Genomic DNA, 22,988 nt, shown 5'->3' on the forward strand with positions numbered 1-22,988 from the left:
TATTAGTTCTCCAGCATCAAAGACATCTCTGACAGGTAGCACTTTTACTGCTCCCTGGAAGCAGCAATGCTGCAGGGAGATGCCTCTGTTGAGGTCCATAAGCAAAAGCCATTAGGTAAAGCACCCTAGCTGCGTCTGCCTAGGAGCAAGGCTGTGCCTGTGTAGCCCTGCCTACCAAAGATGGACCCTGAAAAGCCCTGAACAGATGGATGCATTCACATTTACACCTTCCATTTCCCAGGGGGTTTCACACACGTTATTTAATTTGGTTCTCACAGCGGTCCTATGAGGTGGAACAGTCATGTATTTTATTGTTTTTATTAGTATTTTTCCCATTACAGTTTATTATAGAAATTCTGGAATGCATCAGAAGGCACAATGAACACTATAAAGATCATGTGTAATCATAGCCTGTGAAGATGTATCTTTCTGCCCATCCCCCCCAAGGCGTAAAGACATAAACAATCTATACAGCTTTCTGTCTTGGTGGTGGCAGCTAAAATTGGCTCCAATTCCTATACTATTGCCCACGTAAGTATGTCTGAAAATTTCTAGATGGGCTCATAGACTCTCTTTTTTATTCCATAAAGTTCCTGAGTTGCAACCCACAGAGACTCAGGCTAAAACTAAAGCTGTTGGAAAACACGGGTTATCACATTGGATTGAGCAAAAGCTGCAGATACAACCTCACAAACGACAGACACCTAAGTATCATAAACCACAAACAGCAGAGAGCCTAATGTCACTTCGATAAACCAACACTTCAGGCTCCATCAATCCACTCCAGAGCCAACCCCCAGGGAGAATACCTCATCACTCTAGAGTGTCTTACCTGTTTACAGCTTGGCCACGGATGACAGAGCATCCAACTTGACAAGGCAAGCACCGTATTCAGGGGCAGACACCCCCCTTCTGGAGGTCAAATTGGATTTTAATGTATTTCCAATAATCAAGAGAACAGCAATTTGACTTCAGATTCATCTGCTATCTTTTTAACCACTCATCTGTGGGGGGAGACAACTTTTAGTACATGTCTTTCTTTCCGTGGACTATACTAATTCTCTAAGTTCATTTGACTCGGAAAACTCCTGCTGACCATTTTGCTTTCAGATCTCAGTTTTTATTTTTTATACTGTGAGGCATGTTCCACGACTGCCAATCATAACAGTGCTTTTCCCTCTATTTACTTCAAAAACGTCATATTTGTCTTCTTACACAAGCAGAAAATTCCCAGAGAGCTTAACTACCCTTGTTATGCAGGGCTTCTTCAGGCAAAAGGAGAACCAGAATTGGCCTCAGAGGGAAGACTTATGGTGTTGGAAAACAGGGAAGGATGTAGGTACAGAAATGAGCATGTGCCACACACCGACAAGCCCCTGCCTCAGAGCCATGGGATGAAACACCGGCACACAGTACGCGTTGGCCAATATCCATACAATAGCTTCAAGCAATTGCCTAAACTGCGAGCCTTTGCATTTGAGGAGGCTAGGCTATCCTGCAACCCTCAGTAAGCCTGCTCTACATCCCGTCGGAAGACAGGAGTGGAGCGTTGCCTTCATTTTCAGTCATCTGAAAAAAAATCCAAGAATGTGGAAGACAAAGAAGGATGCATGGACTCTGTCAATAGCCTGTGACAAAAATAAGTGCCCCACCGCGTGAGGCTGTTGGATTAAATTGATGACTTTATGCCCATAGCGCTTAGGAAACTGTGTGACAGTCACCATCGGCGCGAACATGATAGGTCTTCTCAGATAAAATGATAACAAGAGATAACATTTACAAGATGCCCCTACGTGTTAGGCACTATGTAAGCCACTTTCCATAATCAATCTCAGTTAACTCCTATGCAGCATGCTGTGGCCTGCTGTGGTCAATGGCGATTGCACCCCCTCCAGGATTACTTCCTCTCCTGCAGCGGCTGGTTAAAAACTACACTTCCCAGAATGCCTTGCAGCTTATAGTCCTCGTGTGATTTTGATTCATCCTTTTGGAAGTCAGAACCGGAACTCCTCACTGAGCTAAGTAGGGTGATGAGGAGTTTGAAGTGTGCTGTTCGGTTTTCTGATGCATACTCAGATGGTCTAACAGGTAGACTCTGGAGTCAGCGGTGGTAATGACAGATTCCAAATATCTCTGGTTCCCGCGTTCTTGGATTGCTCCTGTGGTGAAGTGATCCTGCGTTCAGAAGTTTGGACGGTGGCCTCCTGTTTCCCCAGCCTTCTGACTGGCAGATGTAAGTATCTTCTTAGTTGATTGGTAAAGTGATGGCATTTTGGAACTTCTTAATATTGGCTGAGGCTAGAGTCTGTTTTCTGTGTCTTTCAACAATTGTACAAGTACCTGATCCCCCACCTATATTCAGCCCTTCTCTGCTTAAAGAACTTTACGTGTTCATGTTATCTCCAGTGAAGCCCAATGCAGCCATTTTATGGGTGGAAAAACCAAGGCAGAGAATAATTCCACACATCCTCTAAGATTGTAGGACCAGTGTGTGGAAATGGGATCTGAGCTCTGGAAGTTGGCTGGCTTTGCTGGCTGGTTGACACCCTTTATACTTTCATCCCTAACATCGAATCTACACTTTCTATGTGTTATGAAATATGTTCAACTCCAGAGATGTGGAAGATATGCACTCTTTCTTCTAACTCTCCTGCTTTGTGATGGACAGCACGGTAGCCACAAGTACATTTAAATTGCAGCGTGTCCTGCTTCTGGTTTGCATGGGAAAGAGGCACGTAGTATTTGAAAGCACACAATGTAAATCAAAAGCAGTTGTAAAAGAGCTGGTGGCTAAAGGGATTCGTTTTGAAAGTTGATTGACATATGATCCAGTGGAAATATTGGTAAGAACAAATGGAGAGAGCTAGGAAGAAAGGAAAGAGTTAGTAAATAGGCCGACATCCTTACCTTTCATGAACCTCTTTGATGGGTCTCCTGGCTACCCCACAATCCTCAGACCAGCGACTTTAAGTGACTTCGTCACATCCATTCCCGGTTGGGACTCTAAAGAAAAAGGTAAGCCATGAGCAGGGAACTTGAAAGGAATGAGTGGCCCCACTGGAAATTCCTTTCTAGTGCTGAACAGATAGGACTTGGTGACTGGGTCACGTGAGATCTCTGATCACTGCTGACTGAGGAAGAAAGCCCTAGAGAAGTGAATGAGTTTCCCAGTAGAGGTGTAATCTGTTGGCAGAAGGAAGACTCCCGAGATATGAACTTCTGATGAAGCTACAGAAGGAGTGGGGCCAGGCCTATGCCTCAGGAAGGGATTTCAACTGCAGGTTTCAAAACTCAAGAGTGACTTGAAAGAAATACCCTCAAAGTTAGGGATAAAACCGGAGCCAAACAATCAATAATAATGAATAATTATGGAGACATGCTCAAAGTTTCCTGAGGGACAAACTTTTATTTTCTTTAAAGATCCACACTTCCAGGCTACAGAAACCTCTTTGACGTGTAGTTATTTAATCCACAAACTAGATCTCCTTGGTACCCATATTCACAGGCTATGTGCTTCTCCCTGAGGTGATGCAAAGGCATTGTGCCCTAATTGCTGGCAAGGGAAAAATAAAAACTCACATGAGCCTTGGGTTTATGAATCTATAGATAAAACTGGTATTGACAGTACAAATTCTACAGAAAATCAACAAGAAAAATTAATAGGAAATAATTTACAAAATTTTATTACATGTATTTTATTTATTTTGCTTGCATGGGTATATGTGTTTCAGAAGGCGTACGCATATGAAGTCAGAGGACACAACTTTTGAGAGTTGATTCTTTTCTTCTATCACGTGGGTCCCAGGGATCAAAACTCAGGTAGTCAGGGTTGGCAGCAGGCACCTTTACCCACTGAGCCATCCTGCTGAGCCGTCTTGTCGACCTATCTAATAGGAGCTCTCGAGGCAAAGGTGGTATAGTAGTCAGGGTTCTCCAGAGGAGCAGAACTAATAGAATGAATCACTTTATGAATATAAAAAGGAGATTTATTAGAGAGCCTTACAGACTTTGGTCCAGCTAGTCCAGCACTGGCTGTCCACTAACAAAAAGTCCAAGAGTCCAGTGGTTGTTCAGTCCACAAGGCAGGATGTCTCAGCTGGTCTTCAGTATATGCCATAATCTCAAAGAAATAGGCTAGTGCCAGTGAAGAGATGCACTTACCAGTGAGAGGAAAAGCAAGCAGGGAAAGAGAGAGCAGGCTTCTTTCTTCCATGCCCTTTATATAGGCTGCCAGCAGGAGGTGTGGCCCAGATTAAAGGTAGAAGATCCCATCTCAGAAGATCCAGATCAAAGGTGGGTACTCCCACTCAAAATGATTCATTAAGAACAAACCCTCACAAGTGTACTTGTCCCCTTGTACCCGGCCGCTTGGGTTTCAGTTAATTCCTGAAGTAGTCAGGTTGACAACCAAGAACGGACATTACAGATTGGCTTTGAAGATGCTTAGGTGAAATACATGTCATTGGTAAATGGCTTCATTTTGGGGGGTTGGGGCGGGGGGCTCAAGACAGGGTTTCTCTCTGTAGCCCTGGTTGTCCTGGCACTCTATAGACCAGGCTGGCCTCGAACTCAGAGATCCTTCCACCTCTACCTCTTGAGCACTGAGATCAAAGGCAGGCACCATCAACACCCGGCGACTTCATTTGTTTTAAGAAGCAGGGATCTGTGGTCCTCTGTTCTCTGTTTATCAGTTGACAGTTTCAGACACTAGCCATGTATTAATGAAAAGTTTCTCCTTCGATCACTCAACTCAGTCCAAAATGTAGAGACACGACAAGCCCCCGCTATCCATCCATAAACTGTGCATTCACTAATGTTCTGGGTTCTCAGGGCCACCAAGACATGCCAGTCACCTGACTGTGACAGCAAACCAAACGTAAATGAAGGGTTTACAACTCTTTCTTCCCCTCTCCCGTCTGAGAGTAGAATCACTCTTTCCTTGCCCAGGTGTAGTTAGACTCTGTGGCTGTGCGGCTGTGTGACAGCCAGTGGAGAATGAGGAGAAGTGACAGGTGTCACTTCCCTGCAGAAACTCTGAGCGCCAATTCTTGCTTTACAGCAGTCTCACTTCCCTGTTCTATTGTGACTGGCAATGTTACAGTACGAGCTCCTTTGTCAGCCTGGTTCCTGGAGCCAGGCAATATAGAATCGGTTCCCTGAGACTTTTAGCAAGAGTGAGAAATAACCCTATGCTTCCGTCAGGAGCAGTGTCTGAGGTCACTTCTTACCATGGCGTAACTTAGCCTAATCTGCCTAATACAAGGCAACCCAGTAAAACTAACTTTTATTGAGGCCTAACTATATCCTGAGCATTGTGATGAGGGCTTTGTATGCATTATCTCACTGAAGTCTTGTAAAAGCACCATAAGGTGTGTGTGTGTGTGTGTGTGTGTGTGTGTATTATTACTTCTGTTTTATAGATGTTGAACTGAGTCCCAGAGCTAAGTTCAAACCATGCTGTTATTTAACGCTAGAATGGAATTTTAGAACCTTGTTTGCCTGGATACAGAACCTATGGACTTAACTGCTGTCTTAGTTTATTATGTATTTCCGTAACCAAATATCTGACCCTGGGTCTAAAATTCTAGACAATGTAAACCAAGTGGTGCTATGAGACCAAATCCGGTCTGGAGAGTAGTGCTAATCCCATCAGCAGGGTGGTCTCGCCTGGCCACGCCTCTGTCACCTCCTGTCCTACTCAGCTTTGACTGTCAACTTGGCAGAGCCTAGAGTCACGTGAGGTAGGGGGTCTCAACTGAGGGATTGCCCAGATGATATTGGCCTATTGGCATGTCTGTGTGCGATTTCCTTGATTACTAATTGACATAGGAGGGCCTAGCCCACCGTGGGCAGCGCCGTTCCTGCACTGTATAGAAAAGCCCGCCAGCAAACAGCGTTCCCCCATGGTTCCTGCCTCAGGCCCTTCCGTGACAGGATTGTACCCTGGAAGCATAAGCCAAATGAATCCTCGCTTCTGGTAAGCTGTTTTGGACAGAATGTTTTATCATAGCAACAGGAAGGAGACTAGACTGACTCACTCTGGGCCCTGCCTCTTAAAGTTTATCCCCACCTTGATATCACTTCACTGGGAACCCAGCCTCTCCACACATGAATCCTTCTGCAGAAAAAAAATAAAATAAAAATCATTGTGTCATATAATTTCAGGTGAAAAAAAATTGAAATAGGCTGGAAGTGCTCTGAGCATTTTAAAAGTGGAGTGTTCAGTACCCACTAGAACTTCTTGGGAAGAGATTTATGGAAAAGTGAGAATTGCAACATGGGCAGGTGGTAGAGAGGAAAAATGGAAGCTGTAATGTTCTCTGGCCTATTTAAAATGGGATGGGGGAGGGAAGAGGCCTCATCTGTCTGGGTGAAATAAGGCAATACAATGGCTATGCCAAACCTGGAAATTGGTTTAGTCTACCCTTAAGAGTATCACAGTCAGAAAGGGGCGATAAGGCATTTACCCAAATTACTATCATAATTCAGGCAAGCCGGAATCCTCTGTAAACGTGTTAAGATGTACCAAAGCAAGATAAAGCAGAAGCCTCTTTGCCATTGCAGAATTGGGGCATGAAGCAAGAAGCCAGCAGCAGGAGGGACAACACAATGACCCAGGTGCTGGACCCCTGAGCACACAGCAGTCTCTGTCCTACTCCAGAAGGTGCTGGTAGAGAAATAACCCAGACATAACTCAACTAGATTAGTGCAAGATGGCAGGAGAAATATATCCCCTGTTGCCAATAGCAATGACCAGAAGGGCTAATGGGGTAACAAAGCCATCTTAGTACATTTTTATCTGTGACCTTAGTTCCATGGGATGATGCTAAACTTCTTGGTCTCCTCGGTGTGTTCAACACATGGGACAGAGTCTCGGAATCTCTCCTATCAACTTCCCAGATTCTGTTCTTGGATGTCTGGAGTATCATCCAAAACTCTTGTTTTATTGCCTAGATCCCTTGTGCTTTCAATATTGATAATCTTTGAACCTTATTTAGAAACTCGTTCCACAACAGCATCAAAGAAAACGTGTCTCTGGAACTTAAGGAAAGCCTGCAATAAAAGTAACAAAAGTGTAAGAAATAAGGTTATGGGTTTTCTAAAATATATTCATATTCTTTTAAGATTTTAATGGTGGGAAAAAAAGTAATTCCAAGATGGGCAAAATAAAATTGAAGTGAGGCAGTCCGTAGACTTCTAAGATTATATATGGACTTCTAAAATGTGTTGCTTCATTTATGTCTTTGTTGGAGAAATCCAAATTTTCATTAGATTTTTCAAAGAAGTTGCAACTCAAAATGTTTCAGATCTTTAAGTGCTGCTGCTGTTGGACCTTAAGGGCAGTGTGCGTGACACAAGGAGAGAGGACACCCCAGAAAAGCTTGTGGTCCTGTGGGTTTCAGTGGAGTGCACAATACCTCCAGAGCAATGGTAGAAAACAGTGTCAAGAAAGAACAAGCTCCTACAAAGCCTTGAATGCTGGTTATTTGTAATGTAATAAGAAGCCTTTGGAGGTTTGGAGGCAGGAAAATAATGTGTGGAGTCTGTGCTTCTGGATGATAAAACCATCAGGTGTGCAGGAGGCATGGGAGAGGAGGCAGAACGGTAGAGACAGCCAGCCGCAGGCCACGATTGGTCCTAATAAGAAGGCTGAATAAGTAGAAAGCTGTAAATAGAAGCAAGGCCTGTGGTACACTTGACCCTGCAGCTCTTCTCTTCCACACTCAGGCTTAACCAACCATGGACCTGAGGAAAATCGTATCAGTATTGAACAAGGGCTGGACTTATAGTTTTCTTGTGATTATTAGGCAATCATGTATAACAACCCCTTAAATAACATATATAGTGTCTTGGGTATTTAATAAGTCATCTAGAGATTACTTATTTAATTCCCTATCATTTTATGTAAGTGGACTAGGCATCCTTGAATTCTCACATCCACAGGGGTTCTACACCTAACGCCTCTATGAACAGAGCAGTGACTGTAGCTGACAGTACAATGGAGTCAGGATGACAACATGAGGTTGATTGACAGAGGGAAAGGATTTGTCATTTTCAGGAAAATTTAAGTTTGGTGTAATAGCAACTAATATTTATTGAACCAAAGCTGTGCCTTCAGTGCCTTGCTCTTAAAACCTGCCCAGCATGTCTAGAAAGCAGGTAATTTTATTTTCCTTGACTGTAGATGAGGAGATAGAAACAAAAGATGCATGTCCAAGGATCACAAGCTCAGCCGGAGAGGAGTGGAGCCTGGAACTAGAGCCTATAAAAGCATGAAAAGCCATTTTCTTAACCATCAATTTTTTTTTTTCATAGAAATCAGCATGAGTTCGGATTTAGACTTATTTCAGTACACCATTTGAATGTCCATGGGACGATGTCTACAGTCATTTGGGACAGTGGAACTGGAGTTTGAAACAGTGATCAGAAAGGGGGTCTATGGAGCATTAATGGTGGTGAAGAGGGCCGTCGGAGTCCAAAGGTGGAGCCCAGTGACCGCTGGGGAAAGAAGGGCGGAAAGGCAAAGGCTGTGAAAATGGAGTCGCAAACACAGAAGACTGCAAAATGGCACTAACATGCAAGCTAGGGAGAGGTGGACGGTAGGAGCAGAGAGGTCACCGAAGAGGAGGAGCTGAGAAGGAACCTTTGAAGTTGTCAATTAAGAACAGTTCGGTGGAGAATAATTTGAGTTCATTACTTAACAACAGATAGAAGGAAGATGTTCAAGGATAAGAGAAGAGGGTGACTGTGACAGCATCTGCCGTGGTTGGGCAGCAACAGCCCAGTAGGTAGTTCAACGATGTAGCGGGATTCCAAAAGGCGATTGTCATTTGCTTTGTCGTATTAGCATGTGAGAAACTGGAGCTTGTGGTTTGCTCTCATGGCAGGCTCTCGTGGCAGAGGCCCGGCAGGGGAGCTGCTGACTGTGTAAGGGGAAGTGGGGAGAGGATGGCAGGAACCCAGTGAAGTGCTGGAGAATGACTTGCTGGGGGTGGGTAGCAAAATGTCCTGCTTTGTAAGAGAGAAGAGAAACTGTAGAAGCTAGAGGGACCTAGAGAGTTGGAGGCAGAGAGAAAGGAGTGTGTGGCAGTCATGGCTGACGGCTGTTCTTCTGAAGAAAAGGGAATGAGTGGAGCAGAAATGAGTGGCCAGGGTTGGCAGGAACTTCATTAAGGAGCCAGCCCTGCAGAACCTGCAAAGCTAACGTAATATGCTTGGCCCTGGTGCTAAGACTTCTCTGGCATCGGAAAAGAAAAGCTATTAGCTTTGTAAAACTGTCACCATGCTGGGCATGATAACACGCACCTGTAATCCCAGTATTTGGGAGGTGGAGACAGCAAGATCAGAGGCTCAAGGTAATCCTTTGGCCACCTATAAATTGCAGGATAACCTGAGCTATACTAGACCCTGTCTCAAAATTAATGAATGAATAGATAAATATAAAACTGCCATCAATATTATCATCTCTGTTAACATGGATGTAATTATAGTCTGGGTGTGCAGTTGATCTAGTCATATAACAAATACCACCACCCTCAGAAACACTCTTTCTTCTGAAAATAGATCCATGTTGTTGGGCCCTGTACTCTGGAGCATCTTTGGCTACAGAAGTCACCGAGGAGTGATTGCTGCTTCTCCTTCACAGGTGGAGGACTTGCTGGTGTTCTAAATACCTCAGAAATCTGGATGATAGAGTTGCCCCTTGGGTTTTTTACTGGGTAGCTTTACTATAAGCTTGCAGTACACGTTTTATGAAGTCTGGATGGAAAGAGGCTAATATCCCTCACTGGGGCCAATTAAATGGGGCTGGACAGATCTCCCAAAACCTTTGTAGTCATCGGATGCTAATAGCAAAGAGGTTAAGTGACTTGTCCAAGTCATGTAGCAGGCTGCTGAGATGGACCTTAGACCCAAATCTTCAACCAATGATTCTTTGCCTAGACCTTGAAGAGTGGCTTATGTACAGAATGTCAGTAGGAAATTTCTTTTTACGAAGACCTTCCATGGTCTTTTCAAATAACTTACTTTGGGTTTCCCCCTGAGTGGTGTGGCATCCGTGTCCAGGTGCTGTGATGGTGTGGCCCATCTTTCCTGCCAACTGGATTTTGAAGTGCCCAGGTGATGGGTAAAACACACCACTGATGTGTTTTGAGGGTCCATTTGGAAAGAATTAAGCAAGGCAGGAAGACTCATCTTGAGTACTGCTACCCACAGGGAGACAGGATGGCATCAGAGGAGGGAGAGAAGGGAGCCTGGAGCATGTGCCATGATGTGATTTATTCAGTTCCACCACAACCCCCTCTCCATCATGGGTTATGACTTTAGAGTGTGTCAACAGTTCTCCTCCCTCCACTTGTCCCCTTTTCCTTCTAAGAACTCTTTACATTTTCATGTAGTGTGCATGTGTGTGTGTGTGACAGTATGAGGATAATTAGTGAGACCTGCTTCTCTCTTTGCATCATGTGGATTCTAGAGATTGGCAGCAGTGGGCAGGCTGGCATCAAGCATCTTTACCCACTGAGCCACATCTCCAGTCTTAATTTGCCTTGCTTAGGTTTGCGTTCATGGTGTTAGAAAAGTCCGACCAACTCTGACAAATGTCTCTTTGATGTTTGAATCATGTAGGAGTTTCCTCTTTCAACAGGCATTAGTTTCCTAGTGTTTCTGCGATGTATTACCACAGATGCCGCGACTTAAAGCAGCATACTTGTATTTTTCCCAGAAGGTTCCAGGTGCTGGAACTCTGAAATGACTTTCATTGAGCTTCTACCAGGGAGTCAGTAGGTCTGGCTCTCACACAAGCTCAAAGAGAGGATGTGTGTCCAGTTTTCCATTGGCAGCCTTCCTAGCTACACGCCTCTCTTCCATCTTCAACGCCAGTCTCTGAGAATCTTTTAAAAACTTTTTTGGTCTCTGCTTCTGTCTTCTGTGTCACCCTGGCTTTCATGCTTCACTCGTATAAGGACCCCTTTGGATTTCAGGGTGGCCACCCCAAAGCAGCCCGGTACCATCTCATCTCTAGATCTTTCACTTAATCACATTGGCAGTGCCTATATTGAATATGAGGATATTCTTTTCAACAGCACTGTCAAGTTCCTGAGTGAGTAATGCCCCTACCTCCAAGATGTCTGCATCCCACATCCCGTGGAAGAGCCATTAATCAGCCTATCACAAGAATAAGGAGCCAACAGACATCGCTGTGGCCATTTGTCAACTAATCGATGAGCAAGTATTTGTTGTGCATACTGTGTGTCAAGCCCTAATATGAGAAGGGTGGGAAACATATGTCCACACGAGACATGCTCTCTTCGCTCAGAAAACTCCTACTCATGAATGATTAGACTTTAAACTCTGAGGTACTTGCTGTAAGTGCCACAGGGCTACAGAAAACACTCTCTGGAGTTGCACAGGTTGGAGCAATCTGTGAAATTTTCGTGGGGGAAAAAATCCATAGACTTAAAATGAATGTGTAGCGTATAGATGGAGCGAGAAGGAGAGAAGCAATTGAAGTGGGTTGGGTTATGGAAGCCAGAGTGCGGCCACAGGAACGGAACAAGGCTAAGAAACAGATTGCCCGGGAGCAGGGGTCACAAGCCAAATCCAGCCTTCCGTCTCTTTTTATAAATAAAAGCTTTTATTAGAACAGCCATGCTTTCTTGAAATATGACTTCTTTTATGCTTTAATGACAGAGATGGACAATTCTAACTGAAATCAAATAGCCTGGAAAGCCTAAATATTTTACTGCTGGCCCTTTGTGGAAAAAAATTGGCAACCCCATCCTACATGAAGAATGCGCACCAAGGCCCTTTGCAAGAAGTACACAAGAGAAGACTTTGAGCCAAGTGTACCAGTGAGGGGTGTGGTTTGCTCGAGTCCCCCTTCGTTTGGGTTAGCACAGTTTTCTGTTCTCAGTACTTCCACTGGCCACCAGAGTTTCAGACCCTTCAAAGTTTGCATTAGATGCCTCATGTTGGGGTTACTAGTATTGACAAAACAGCTCTCATCTCAAAGGAATAAAAGACACAGCTTGTTTAGAGCCAAATACGAGTGACCATGTCTAGGAACACTGACAGGACTCCCCAAATACCATGTTTTGATGAGGTAGCACTGAACTTCTTATAGTGACAGAACATCAAGACCGTCTTTAAATACATTGATGGCAACATCAGGTAGGCCACATGGAGAGAGCTCTGCCATAGGCCTTGGATGCCATCCGACAACACTCTGATTTTTGATTGGTGGGAAATTGGCATTTTGTTATGTTAAAACATTCCAAAAGTCTTGATCTGTTTGGCAGGGTGATATTTCTGACATGGTTGGGGGCAAGGAATGGCTATTCTGGAAACTCAAGATTGCCCAAGATCAATTATAATTTGGCTCAGAAACTTCAGTGTTCCAACCCCTCCACATAACCAGTTAGTCTTACGGAAATAGCTTCTGTCCAGGACTACCTATTCACACTCGCTAGGGAAGGTGTGCTCAGGATTGCCCATTCACACTCGCTAGGGAAGGTGTGCTCAGGACTGCCCATTCACACTCGCTAGGGAAGGTGTGCTCAGGACTGCCCATTCACACTCGCTAGGGAAGGTGTATTCAGGACTGCCCATTCACACTTGCTAGGGAAGGTGTGCTCAGGATTACCCATTCACACTCGCTAGGGAAGGTGTGCTCAGGACTGCCCATTCACACTCGCTAGGGAAGGTGTGCTCAGGACTGCCCATTCACACTCGCTAGGGAAGGTGTGCTTAGGATTGCCCATTCACACTTGCTAGGGAAGGTGTGCTCAGGATTGCCCATTCACACTCATTAGGGAAGGTGTGCTCAGGATTACCTATTCACACTCGCTAGGAAAGGTGTGCTCAGGATTGTCCATTCACACTTGCTAGGGAAAGTGTGCTCAGGATTGCCCATTCACACTCGCTAGGGAAGGTGTGCTCAGGACTGCCCATTCACACTCGCTACTGAAGGTGTGCTCAGGACTGCCCATTCACACTCGCTACTGAAGGTGTGCTCAGGACTGCCCATTCACACTCGCTACTGAAGGTGTGCTCAGGACTGCCCATTCACACTCACTACGGAAGGTGTGCTCAGGACTGCCCATTCACACTCACTACTGAAGGTGTGCTCAGGAGAGAGATCCAGGGTGGCAGTGACCACATAAGCAGCTCCTGGACAGATCATTACCAGTTCCAAAATTCTCTGTCTACACTCTCCTTATAGAATATACAAGGCACCATCATAGGTCTTATCTGCTAGCTGGGGCTCTTGGGAAGATCTTTATAATGACAGATGTTTTGGGTGCACTCCTTAAAGGAAGCAGCCTGTCACTGCCCTCACACACTTTCAAGGGGCACATGGGCTGATGTGTGCAGAGGTCACCGTGTGCTTGCTTGCCTCCTGAAAGGTTCAGACTCAGTTTTGCAGCTAGTTTACCCCATTCTGAGTTTCTGAATGAAGCTTCAGGCAGCCCCACCTTCCCCAAGTCTCTTCTGTATCAAAAAGGGAGTGGTCAAGAGGAAAGGCCTGGATCGGCCACCAGAAGCTCCTAGCAGCCGAGCTTGGTTTGTACATAGACGATGGAGGAAATAACAAAAACTGGTCTCTGCTCTCCCGGGAGCTCAGAGCCAAGTAGAAAACCCAGCAGAGACATGCGGTGTAACATAAAAAGAGATGACAGACCCTGACAAAAGGATGGGGGAGAGAAATGGGAAGAGTGACAAGGGCTTCTGGGAAGGAGATGAGCATGAGGTGCACACTCTCAGAGAAGTCTACAGTGCCTTGGCGAACATGGTGTTGGGTTTGGTCTTGAGAAATCAGTCTCATTTATATTGGGAGAGTGGACATGAAATATACGTGAGGTGCAAGGGAGAGAAGAGTAGAAGCTTGGCCTTGTGCTTCTGAGTGTCAGTCCCGGAACTAAATGACTAGGAAGTTAGGACGCTGAGTCACACATCTGAAGTATGCAAAACTGCAAAGAGGCCATTACATCTGCTGTAGAGTCTCCCTATGCAAGTGAGGCCAATGCATCCATATTTAAGTACACACAGGATAAAAAAAAAGAGGTATGTGGCAATATTATAATTGCCAAGTGGGTATTATAGACAGTAACCGCTGCTCCCAGGTCCTTCCCAGCAGGGATGACTCCCTGATGGAATGTTGCTTTTTTGAAGTCAGTTGTATTTTGACAGGACATTATCAGATTTTGTGGGCGATCACTTCCGCTTGCTGCCATCGAAGGATGGAAGAGATGAGTGTACTACACGTGTACTAGATCCCCAATATTTACCTCCCTGTGACCTTCCCACAGTTCTCTCTTGTCCCAACCACAGCCTCTCAGAACAGCCTCAGCTGTTCCCTTCTACTCAATTTGGGTTTTTTGGTTTTTTTTTGTTTTTGTTTTTGTTTTTTGGTTTTTTCGAGACAGGGTTTCTCTGTGGTTTTGGAGCCTGTCCTGGAACTAGCTCCTGTAGACCAGGCTGGTCTCGAACTCACAGAGATCCACCTGCCTCTGCCTCCCAAGTGCTGGGATTAAAGGCGTGCGCCACCACCGCCCGGCTTGGGTTTTTTTTTTTTTTTTTAACATGGACTAGCCGCTAAGTCACTCACATGATGTAAGCCAGGAGAAAGATGAGTGCAGAGGTCTGTCCACCGTCACCCTTGACTAAGCAACACATACCCAGTGTAGAGTTGGCTTGGCAGTGCTCCAGCTTGTGGAAATGTGTGGTGGCAGACTCACTGTCTCCTGGATCCATGGCTACAGTTCTGCCATCTCAAGAGTTGGCTAAGCGAACGTGTTTACTAGACCTAATGACTAGGCTCTGAGTCTTAATGCTCCCCTTAGTGGAACCGTCTATCTTCCCCGTGTACACCTGCATGGTAGAGCCTAAGAATCATTATGTTTCTTCCGGCTTTCTATGGAGATTTCTAGACTTGGCCTGTCAGTACAAGCTACCTGCACCCCCGCATCCATCCTAATATTCAGCACACAAGCCATGGAGGTGTGAAAATTCTCTGTGGAAAAGTCACATAGAGAGATCAGAGTGAGACATATTGCCGATGCAGAGTTCAGGCTGTGTCCTCGTGGGAAGCTGCCCTTCTCAGAAGTTTCCTCGGCTCTGGCCTGTCTTTTTCGGTCTTGTGGGACAGTATTTGCTTTTGCTTTTCTAGATTCTGTTTTCTGAGGATGAATGCAAGGAGGTTTGGTTTCCTTAGCTCACGTCATACGCCACTCAATCCAAGGGGAGTTTGTGGCAATGCCATCAAGAAATGACCAAGAGAATGTAGGGAAATTGAGACCAGGAAAAGTCAACAGCATCTCCCTCCTTCTCTTGAAAGGCGATTGGGGGACACTCGTACTCAAATCCAAGTTGCCATGCTGTGGGGAGCCCAAACCACATAGAAAGGCTAAGGGCTGAGCTTGGATGGACAGTGTCCCTGTTACTGACCACCAGGCTTGTCATTCTGCCACCTGTTGATCCCAGCCTGCAGACACGGCTTTCAAGTTACTTCACTCCAACAGCAGAGTCTTTCCGTGAAGACCAAGGCACGTTGTACCAGACACATGCCCAGTGGCCCTGCTCACACACCAGCCTCACAGAACCTGTTAAAATAAAATGCTATAACATCAAGTTCAGGGTGGTTTGTCATGCAGTTAAGGGTAACTGGAGCACTGGCCCAACCTTAGCTTTCAGATAAAAGCACAGTCCTTGTGCCGCTTCCCTGTTCCCATTGGTCTGAAGTCTCGTTTACTCTCTGTTTCCAGCACTCTCCTGGAGTAGCTTCTAGAATCGTTTTTCCTCTTTACCAGCTTTCCACTTCTGTCATGGTAGAGGTATGTGTGAGTTCTTATACTCAGACACTAGTTAAGTGTGTGTGTGCTTGTACTCAATGTTAAGAGTCTTACACTCATATGAAGGCACTAGTTAAGTGTGTGTGTGCTTGTACTTGGTTCCTGGTACTCTAAGCGGCCAGAAGAGGGCACCAGATCCCCGAAAAGACCAGAAAAAGGCACCAGCTCTTCTGAAACTGGAGTTATGGACATGAGCCACCACATGGGTGCTGGGACCCACCCTCAAGTCCTCTGCAAGAGCATTGAGTGATCATAACTGATGAGCCATCTCGCCAGCCCCATGGTAGTCTTGTCTTAGCATTCTATTTTACTCAACTTTCTCTTTTCATTAACAACAACGGCTAATGTTTATTGGACTCTTTATTTGTGCCTCACTCTGTACTAATGGCTTCTCATTTTCATAAGACTTTTACTACATTAGCTTCTATCACTACCCACGTTTTCCAAAAGGGGAACAGGGGCTGTGAGACCATGCTCGACTGGCTTACAACCCTCTCAGTATTAATTGTAATGGGGCCTCAAGTCAAGACCTGTTGACTGCAAGTCTGATAGAGAGATGTGATTGCTGATTAATCCATATTTATATTGTTATCTTTCCAAAGTCATGTTTATATTAACATCATAATTGGGTGAGATATATGCATTAATCAAGAACTTTGCAGTCTCTTCTTGAGAAGAGATACATTTTCATCAACATCCACAACCCATAGACCTCATGCTAACTGTGTGGACTGGAAACACACTGCCTTAGATGGGTGGCTGGGTGGAATGTGGGAAAGAGTCTTGAATTTGCAGAATGAGTCTCTTTTCAAAACATCTTTGTTTCCATTCAGCACATGCAAGTTGCCCTAGTATTCAGCTGAAAGGAAGGTCACAGGTGATCAGAGGGTAACTCCTTACACATGATTATAATGCAGTAAATTTTTTTATCATTATTATTTAAAATTAATTCTTAAATTAATTTTGCATCCCAAAAGATATGTGGTGATGTCTGCAGATATTTGGAGTGGGGAGGACACTTGCAGCTATGAAATAGAGGCCTGGGAGAGCATGCTGTGCTCTCTGTAGTGCACAAAAGATGGTCTGACCCTAGATGTCAATAATGCTGAGGTTGAAAGCCTGAACAGTAGTGTACGGTGTTTTTCAGCGGTCCCACTGCTTAATACAGGTTCTCACTATTACTCTCCAAGCAAACCTCAGGCCTTTAATGAGATGTCTCATGGTCCCTAAGCTACTGGCCTCTTGGTCATCATGGTGGTTATTTAGGGTGATGGATGGTTTAATGTGAGCACTCACTGTGTACCAGGCATTGTTCTAGGTACCTTGCATGCATCTCAGTCAGTGACTCTGGTGACATTTAGTAAAGTGTCATTAGCATCCTCATTGTACAAGTGAGAAACCCATCTAAGACTAGAAAAACCAGCAGGGGCTCCATCAAGGTGCACTCACCCTTGCCTGCATTCCTAATTTCTTCCCTCCAACAATAGGCCTGAGTGTCCACCTTGGGTATTTCCCGAGCGTCCACCTTGGGTATTTCCCGAGCGTCCACCTTGGGTATTTCCCGAGCATCCACTTTGGGTATTTCCCAAGCGTCCACCTTGGATATTTCCTGAGCGTCCACCTTGGGTATTTCCTGAGCGTCCACTTTGGGTATTTCCTGAGCGTCCACCTTGGGTATTTCCTGAGCGTCCACTTTGGATATTTCCTGAGCGTCCACTTTGGGTATTTCCTGAGTGCACAGTGAGTGGGGAAGGCTCCCATTTAACAGATGGGAACTAAAGATGTTAGTGGCAGAAGGAAGCTGGCACACTGCCCATGATCATTAAGCAGAATCACTATCGTGTAATATTCAATCTGTGCTCTTTTGTGGTTTATAATGCTGAGTGTGGACTTGTTTCCCATTTTTGGTTGATTAACTAGTTATTGCAAACAAAGACTGCTAGGTGGATAGATGGAGAAGTTAAATGGGTGATCAAATACCAAGATGCCTTCAGGAATGGCACATTAGGGAACATATGTCTCCTTTCTGTGACTCAAACGTGACAGCAAAGCTAAGAGACAACTGAGTTGGAAGAGCCAAAGTTGAGCAAGAAGTCAGATATGTGACTTGTCTCAGCCCCAGTACTATGGTACCTGTAGGGCCCTTATTTGTAAGCTGGAAGGGACTCATCTATTAATGTATTTATATTTTGGTTTTCTTCCTGAGCCAAGTTTTTTTGTTTGTTGCTTTGTTATTTTTGGGGGGAGGGGTTCTCAAGCAACCTCACTATGAACATGTTCTGTGTTGGGGGAACTTTCTTATGTATTGTAGGATATTTAAGTCTCCTTGCCTTGTGCACAATAAAAAATAGGGTATCCCACCCAATTCAAGATAATCAGCACTATCTGCAGACACTGTCAGATGTTCCTGGAAATTCAAAACTATCCCAAGAGGAGAACAACTCTTCTCTGTTGTTGTGTTGTTGTGTATCTCGGGCTGGCCTTGGACTCTGTGTAGTTCAGACATGCCTCAAACTCATAGCAATCCTCCTGCCTCTGCTTCTTGAGCACAGGACTTAACAAGAGCAAGCCACAACACCCAGCTTTTTTTCTAGGCAGAGTCCCTGAGGTCAGAACTTGAATCTCCCCAGCGCGTTGCTTATGGCAGAACTTGCACGGGAAGGAAAGGGCATGGATGTCTATGAATTGAAGACTCATTCCTCTCTTTTGGTGAGGAAAAAAATAGAATTTCAGGAAGAATCCAGGAAAGACAAAATAGAGAAGGAGAGGGATGGGGAGAAGGAAGAACAAGAAGGAGGAGGAGGTTGCTCGTAGATCCCAATGACACCCACTGTGCCCACCCAGGGCTGGAGACTTAGCAGCAGGTGTGAGAAGGACTCCCAAGCCCAGTGAGGAGCTTCAGATGACTTCACCTCTGTTTGAACTAGAAAATTCACACTGTTTCTGCATTTGTGCTCTTTAGAGGGACCAGGGTTATCTTTGTGTGCATGAATAGATGCGTGTGCGCATGTGTGTGAGTATAATTACCAATCACTGATTAATCTTCAGACTGAGTCAAGCGTTCATTGCAAATCCTTGAAACAAACAAGTCTATTTATATTTTAATTTTTTTCTTTTGGATTTCAGGTTAATTTGTCTTTCTTCTGCATATTTATGAAGTTGTTGATCCCATGATAACCTTTTTATTACCTCTTGTGGATCAGAAGGAAGAGAGAGGGAGACAGAGAAACTGGCTCTGTCCCTTCTGTTCCCCAGATGCCATATCACTCCCTGTGGTTCTAGAGGACAGTGAGGACAATACAAGAACATAGGCAGCTTTTTTCAATTAAGGTGTAATTAATTAATTGGACCCCCTGCCCATGGCTGTCATTCTTATTTAAGGTGACCTCAGCTCTCGCTGAAATTTGACTTTGGTCCTGGACTCCTTTTCCCTCCTCGTTATCACCCCCTTCAATCTTACTCTGTCGTTATTAGACCCGTGTTTCTCCCAAAGGCCCTAATTTCTTCTTAAGTAGTTGAGACCTTTCTATAAAATTGATCAATGCATTTGAGTTATTGGAGAAACGTTGCAGTTTTCTTTGCTTGAGCATGTAGTTCACGGATGGGAAAAAAAGCAAATATGAGGTCAAGGGTAACTGGTGCCAGGTTGGCAAGATTTCTAGCCCCACCCCCATGTCTGTCCACTTAGCATGCATCAAAATGGTGATGTGTTTAAGCTGCTGGATCCAGTAGCGTGGGTCTATGCCAGACACTGCTCAACTAATGCTTTGATCAATAGCAGATAATTTTCCCAACAAATACTGTCATCAACTGACCTCCATGCAGGAATATGCTTCCTGATCCATCAGTGTTGAATTTGGCCATGTGGCTGTTTGATTTGTCTTGGCCTTGAGGTAAAAGAAGAATACTTTCTTGTTTCTTGCTGTGGCAAATGGACTGTCTATCATTACAATGCCTGTACACGCGGGATATGCCTGACCGTCACCGAGAAAAGCACATGCTTTGGGAGAGTGCTCATCGAAGAAGCACGAAGAGATCCTTCCTCTCTGGGCCAGACCTGCAGCCTATCTCAGACAAGTCTATCCTAGATCAATAGAGTCCGAGCTGACTATCAGACCTGTAAGCAGAAGGATGAATTCTTGTGGCTTTGTGGGAGTTTATTAGGCATGTAGATTCCAAGCTCAGTGGCCTTGCTGCACCCAACTCCACCAAAAATGGCTTTATGACATGTAACTTGTTATTGGGGGGACTTAACTATTGCATCTCCATAGCATCCGCATGCTAGCTTACCAAGGTCTGTTGCGTTATTAGGTACTGACTATTGTAATGACTGTGACCTGTTAGAATACATCTGTATGTGGCCGAAGAACTTCAGTATGCTTTGCTTGCCTAACATGTCAAGACTATGAGGTGATATTTCCACGCTTATTTTATAAGAAGACTAGGCCTGAGTAAGAAGACAAGCCATGGAAGGAAGCTCTTGGACCTCATTCAGATCCTGTATCACACTGAGTGGTCAGAAGACAAGTAGGGCCCTAACCTTGCCCCACCCTCAGCTCTGTGGACGTGAGGCAGTTACACACGTTTCCTCTGCTCTCTCAGTCCTTAATCCCAAATTAGGCAGATAGGAGTGCAGCATCCTTCCATCTACCCTCCTGCCCTGACACCTGTCCCCCAGCATGTACTTTTCTCTCCCTCTGTGTGTGTGTGTACGCGCGTGTGTGTGCACGCGCATGTGCGTGCGTGCGTGTGTGTATATGTGTGCGTGCATACGTGTGTGTGTGTGTGTGTGTGTGTGTGTGTAAAACCCAGTGAGTCTAGTTAATGCTGCCTCTGTGTACTCCGTATGTATGGGAACAGGATCATAGAAAAACCACCAGTAGCTACCTCCCCCTAGAATGTGATTCTTCCTCCCCTAGCAACCATCAACAACCACTAGTAGCTTCCTTACAAGGTGAGGCCTTGGATGGTGGTTTGAAAGAAAATGGCCCCCGAAGGGAGTGGTACTATTAGGAGGAGGGGCTTTGTTGGGGTGTGGCCTTGTAGGAGGAAATGCATCACTGTGTGGGTGGGCTTTGATGTCTCCTTTTCTCAAGCTATGCTCAGGGTGGTAGATAGTTCGTTTCCTGTTGCCTGTGCATCAAGATGTAGAAATCTCAGCCCCTTCTCCAGTAGAGTGCCTGCCTGCGTGTCTCCGTGTTTCCTGCCATGATTAATGGACTAAACTTCAGAAACTGTAAGCCACTCAAATTAGTTTTCCTTTACAAAAGTTGCTGTGGTCATGGTGTCTCTTCACAACAATTGAAAACTTAACTAAGACACCTTGTGAATATTGAGTGGTATGGTCTGGAGCTGTAGGAACTTCCTGGAGGCAACATTCCTGCCATATGCAGAAAACCCCAGTTTTCAGCAGCCCTCTATCCAACCCCCATCCCATGGCTCCTACAATCCTTCTACCGTCTTTTCTGAGATGTTCCAAGTCTCTACTCAGGGATCTTAGCACACACTCATCTTAGAAGATGGCAGCAGATGTTAACAGGCTTTCTTGGTGACAGGCCACCTGCTACATTTTTAGGCTTGGAGTGCCACAGCGCCTCACACACAGAGTGGTGGAGAAGCAGTTACAGACACCATGAATGTATCAGCCAACAAAACTTTCCCCATGCAAACAGATGGTGGGTAGGGTTTAGCTGCTGGCTATAGTATGCCCACCCCTGGTTTATAGACTGATGGAGAAGAAGCTGGAACACAAATGATAGCACAATGCCCGCACCTGCTTTGTAGTTACTTCCTTCAGTGAGGCCACGAGAAAGCTTTTCCTGTCTTTGTACCCTTCTTCCCCACCCCCACTTCTTCGAGTCTTTATTTTCTTAACTTGTCTCATTTCCTTTATAAGAAACAGATTTATTATTTTTACTTACGTATATGTGTGCACATGCACATGTGTCTACCATATGTGTTTAGGTGCCCAGAGAAGCCAGGAGAGGGGATTGGCTCCCTTGGACCTGGAGTTACAGGCAGTAATAAACTTTCTGATATGGGTGCTGGGATCTGAGCTAGGGTCCTCAGGAAGAGCAGCCAGCCAGTGCTCTTAACCATGGAGTCATCTCTCCAGCCCCTTACCTCCTTTAAAAAAAATGAACAATTTCTTTCTTGCTCTCTCTGCAGTCTAACCAGCAAATATCAATACTTACTGAGCATCTACTTAGTCCAGGTAGCAGGCATATGAAGGCTGGAAATCTCCTCTGCCTTGAACTCCACTGGCTCCTGTTCCTTCTTTGCAAGCTCCAAGTGCCCTGGAAAAGGGGGAGGCAGTGAGGTCCCGTGGACAAAGGGGTCGGGCTTGCTGAGCCCCTCCACAGGAGGCAGAAAGGTAGGGGCCTCCTGCATCAGAGTCTCCATTTCGGCACTCCTTTCATCTGGAGCAAGACTCTTTAATTTGTAAACATTAATAACCATTATTATTATTAAAAAGGAAAGAAAGCGAGTAGCCCTGTAACTAATTACTTTAAGTGTTCTCAACAAGGCCCAGTTCAGCTCCTTTATAAAGCCTCCTGCTGTGAAGACCAGATTGTCATTATGATGGGCTCCTTCCTTAGACCTATTAATTTTACCCAGAATAACAGCAGAGCAGATGCAAGAAGAAGGCTAGTCTGATTAACATAATTCTTTTCAAAGACCATTTCCTCCCTAAGGGCCACCGTAGCGAGTCTTCTATCTTGTCTCAGATCTAATTACATTCAGGAGAATTCAGACACTGACGGCCGATCTCGGCAGATGTCACTTCTCCGATTTGAAGCACACTTCAGGATATGAAACCTTATCAGAAAATCAATTGAAATTAACAATCCCCCCTCCATCACTTCCCTCTGCTAACTCCCCCCCCCTCCCCCCGCCTCCTTTGGCCAGATTAAAGTTGTATCCAAACACTAACCTTTCTCAGGAGGAGAGACAGCATTTTCTGGTATTCAGTACACCTGAAAATTCAAGTCTTTGCCTAGCTTTTGAAGTACTTGACTGCTTCCCCCTGCCTCAGCATAATGAGAGAGAGAGAGAGAGTGTGTGTGTGTGTGTGTGTGTGTGTATGTTACCAGCAGCGGTTCCTGAAGGCCTCTATAAGGTATAAAATAAGACAAA

The 22,988-nt window shown here is 45.1% G+C and overlaps 1 protein-coding gene across 4 annotated transcripts in view; it reads left to right on the forward strand.

The window, feature by feature from the left end:
* Positions 1-2,027: 2,027 nt before the first annotated feature.
* Nxpe4 (neurexophilin and PC-esterase domain family member 4) overlaps positions 2,028-22,988 on the forward strand; it is a 292,750-nt gene continuing 271,789 nt past the window's right edge. For all 4 annotated transcript variants that reach the window (XM_057767686.1, XM_057767684.1, XM_057767689.1 and 1 more), the window contains exon 1: positions 2,028-2,233. The gene's annotated coding sequence lies outside the window, so the exon portion shown is untranslated. The remainder of the gene's footprint in view (positions 2,234-22,988) is intronic.

The sequence above is a fragment of the Chionomys nivalis genome, chromosome 4 (assembly GCF_950005125.1).
Source record: "Chionomys nivalis chromosome 4, mChiNiv1.1, whole genome shotgun sequence".
Lineage (NCBI taxonomy): Eukaryota > Metazoa > Chordata > Mammalia > Rodentia > Cricetidae > Chionomys > Chionomys nivalis.